This window comes from Lottia gigantea (genome assembly GCF_000327385.1).
Source record: "Lottia gigantea unplaced genomic scaffold LOTGIsca_12, whole genome shotgun sequence".
Classification (NCBI taxonomy): domain Eukaryota; kingdom Metazoa; phylum Mollusca; class Gastropoda; family Lottiidae; genus Lottia; species Lottia gigantea.
Genome location: NW_008707225.1, coordinates 2,551,404 through 2,555,597, shown reverse-complemented (window position 1 = coordinate 2,555,597; position 4,194 = coordinate 2,551,404).

Genomic DNA, 4,194 nt, shown 5'->3' with positions numbered 1-4,194 from the left:
CATATTGTATGCATTATTTATATTGTGATCAAAGAATTCATGTAAAAATACATTTATTTAAATATCTCCAACATATGGTTTGTAGATTCCTGTAATAAAATTCAAACTCTAAAATACTAATATCATTAATCGACAAAATAATTCATCTAAAATTGAATTTAAAGTATGCAGCAAATGCAAGAGTGGAAAGTGGTGAATAATTTGATAACAAGGGACCAGAAAATAATTTGATTATCATACAAGTAGAAATTCTAATTTAATTTGGATCGTGATCTGAATATATTTACAATAAATACATCGATGCCAATACCCAGTCACATGACAATTTACTATGATTTGGGCAATGGAGATATTTTTTTTCTGCTGAAGGCTTGCATGATGTGTATAATCAGGAGCGTTAAATGGGGTGTCTTGTCCAATTTTCGGTATCTTTTTGTAATGACAGAACGTCAGTTAAATCATGAATGTCGATGATAAATTACCAAATATCGTGTTATTTCGTCTCATCATACGCTCTATGCTTTTCTAAAAGATTGCTTCCACGTCATTACAGTCGCCAAATTGAAAGGCCTTCTCTGATCAATTGCATAATTCATGCAAGAAATTTCCATACAAACAACAGTACGGAGATGAAGGTGATAGTTAAAATAGAGTCTTAGAATAATTTAAAGGTTGGCTACCATTCGAGTGGTTTTTGAGGTTTGAGGCCGTCTCGCTAATTATACAATTAATGCTAGGGTAATGACTAAAAAGGGGGTTTAGTTAGCAGCAAACAATAGGCTAAATTCATTTTACGACAACTTATTTCAAATGATTGATTAACTTTCCTTATTAACATAATTAAATGGAAACAATTTAAATGTGACATGAATGTTACTCTTACTTTCATTGTGTGTGGCATTCATGCTCGCTTTGATTTTTCACCCTAAGCGAATGTGCGGTCGTTTGGATAAGTATGATATGACGTGTATTTGACGACTGTTGAAAATAAAATTCAACTGGAAGTTTTTTTCTCTAAGGAACATTGTAATGTTGAATGATAAAAATCTTACGTGCACTAAAGGCAACATTTTTCTATATTGAATTAAATTTCGTTTTAAAAAGAATCAGATAGTTCTACCCTGCTCATTTATTAATCAGAATTTTCATCAAAATATTTTCAGATTTGTTTGATGTTTAATTTGAATTTAATTGAAAGTGTACTGTGATTTATTGCTAGCTTCATTATCATTATCCCCTACTGATATCGTTCTGTTTTCTACTACTATGTTACTGATGAAATGTTTTTAACAATTAATGACAATTAACCGTATGATGACGTCTTCACCATTTCACCACTGTTTTATTGTCGACTCCCAACTGATAATTAATTTTAACACAACTAATCTGTTATGTCTTCAATTTGTCCGAGCCTGGGAGGAGGCGAAGGAGGAGATGCTACCCTTATGGGGATAAAGATGTTTCTATAAAGTGTTCAAATAAGTCAATTTGGCATCCTGCTCAACAGTTCCCAGTTTCCCAGCTGTCTACAACCTATACATAGGCCACGTGGATCTCAGTAAACTTTGACAAAATCATAATTTATGGCCTTTGCGTTCATTCAATGATTTCAATGGTGAAGGACTCCTTTTATGTGTTTATTTTCAGCGATGTTTGTGACCTGATCAACTGTGCCTCATTAAAACTTCTCATCTCTCTATCACACTACATGAATTCAACATTTGCTTGGCAGTAACTTCTTAACCTTGACTAATTCATCAACTTGGAAATACTTTACTTAATTGTTATGTTACTTAGTACTAGATAGTCAAGTTTAAAACACCTCTAGAATTGTAGGAATATTTTATCTCTTTGATGATGTAATTAATTCCTGATGTTTTGATCTCTTAACTTTTCTCAGGAATTGTTCCAGGATCTCAATTGAATATTTTTTACATGCCCAAAATATTCAGCAAATATCTAAGTCATTATTTAATACAGTTATATAGTTCGCACTGAAAGCAATCCAAAACTTATGCCAATTCAACTCCGACTTCTGATGTTATTCATTACTTTCCCATCACGAAACATTTAACACCAATTTTTATTTTCCTGAGTACAAGAAAGTTATGTTTTTGTCGAATATCATAATTTTCTGGCTAGGACATATTTAATAATATTTTTACTCGTAAATAATATTTTGAAAATGATATTTCGGAAGTGTTGATATATTTGAACTTGTTGACTTAAGTTTCAACACGGTCCCAATAACTGTGTTTAAAATCAGTCAAAAGCCCATAAATTAACTGAAGCGGATAATGTAAAGAACATAATTGTAGATTATCAAGAGTTAAAATGTAATAAAAACCTGTATTTATATTAAATAATGTAATTCTCTATTTATTGTACTACATTTGATTAATTATGATATATGAGGTAATATGCAATATTATATATTCATTAGAATTCAACAGATTATTCAGCTCAGTAAGTTTAGAAGTGTGTGTATTGTGATGATCGTGTGTATTTCTGCTTTACGACATGATCCGTATGTAATTCATGTTTCCTGAAATTAACATTGTGTGCAGTGATGAAATACAGGCCAAGTTACGAATGATTGGAAAGGTTATATAAACTTGTGAAGTCCATTAGTGACACTTGCAGCATCTAAATGCAGCGTTCCATTTTCGCGTACAATACATTTTTAATGTTGTCTGGAAGTCTATGACGTCACAAATTCAGTCGTTTAGGGGAGTAAGAACTTAGATTGTATTGTTTATATATGGTATATTTATACTTTCATACTATTCTATTCACAATCACAATATGATTAAAAATATATTCAAAATAAGAATAAGCATAAAACTACATCATTTGCGACACGGATAATTATTTACATTAATATATATATATATTTCAAAAAATCTTAATTTATAATCCCTAAGTATGGACTATTGCTCCAAATTCAGTACTTTCTGTCGGATGTAAGAAAGCTATCAAAATACACTGTAGTTCATTGAATTTTTTTTTACCGTTTGATTGGAATTTAAAAAAGGGTGTTTTTTAACGACTTGACCGCAAGAAATGAACGTTATATTGGTGATCCAGGAGGAAAATTTGGTTGTTTCTCATTACCAATGCAAATCCCTTCATATCTGTCTTTTCAAGACAAAGATTGGATGAAATCCTTGTCAATCAAAGAAACAAACAACTCATTAGTGGACACATCATCCTCAAATCTCTTCGTTACATTCTCCATTTGTCTTGGGTAAAAGAAGTGGCTAAATATTGGTTGAAGTAAATCGCCGTTCCAATATCGATATCTTAGTATTGTGACATCCAACTCTCCAATGTGTCAGCTCTAACAAATGATGTTTCTATGGAAAAGATTGAAGGAAGAAATAGAGACGGGAAATTGTGGTTAGATGAGGATATGAGATAGTCTACACCCAATCAGTCTTTCATCTTGTCTTTCTATCGTCTTCTTTCTTCTCTAACGACATTTCACTTTAGTTCTACAACTTAGTTAAATGTCATCTATTTCTTGAAAGAATTGCTGTAGAATGATTCATTCCATGATAAAAGATGCGAAGCCGTTCTCTTACCAAATCGTACATAGAAAAGATGATTAGGTAATAGTTTTAGATTTTTACAAGTATCGAGACACACGACAAGGTGTGTATCATTGCCGTCTTTCGCGGGAAATCTTCCATGCAGATCACGAAGAACAGTCTACGAGACAAATTATTTTATTTACTTTATTTTCCGATTATCACCCGACTCAGGTATACACAGGAAATTATGAAAGTCAGCACAGTTTTGTTTTTGGTCGACAAGAAAACCATAGTCTATAGACGCCTTGGTCTAACTAGACCTTCAATGAAGCAAGGAAAAGGACACAAGAAACAGCTTTGCAAGGAACTTCACAAGACCATGGTAACCATGTTCACAGGCGAAGAAACATCTTCAGGATCTTTCTACTGGGATTCGGGATAAATAAGATCGTGATGGTTGTTCTCTTTGGTGCAATTCACTTCTAAACAACTTTTACTCCCGATATTACCATTCTTTGGACGAGATTTTTGATCAACGGAATTGTCTTTCTTGTACGGATTTTTATACAAAGATGCACCAAGCGACACTATATAGCAACTCAAGAATATAGCAATGGACCTTGAAATTTATGGTACTCCCCAAAATAGGCGAAACTTACAA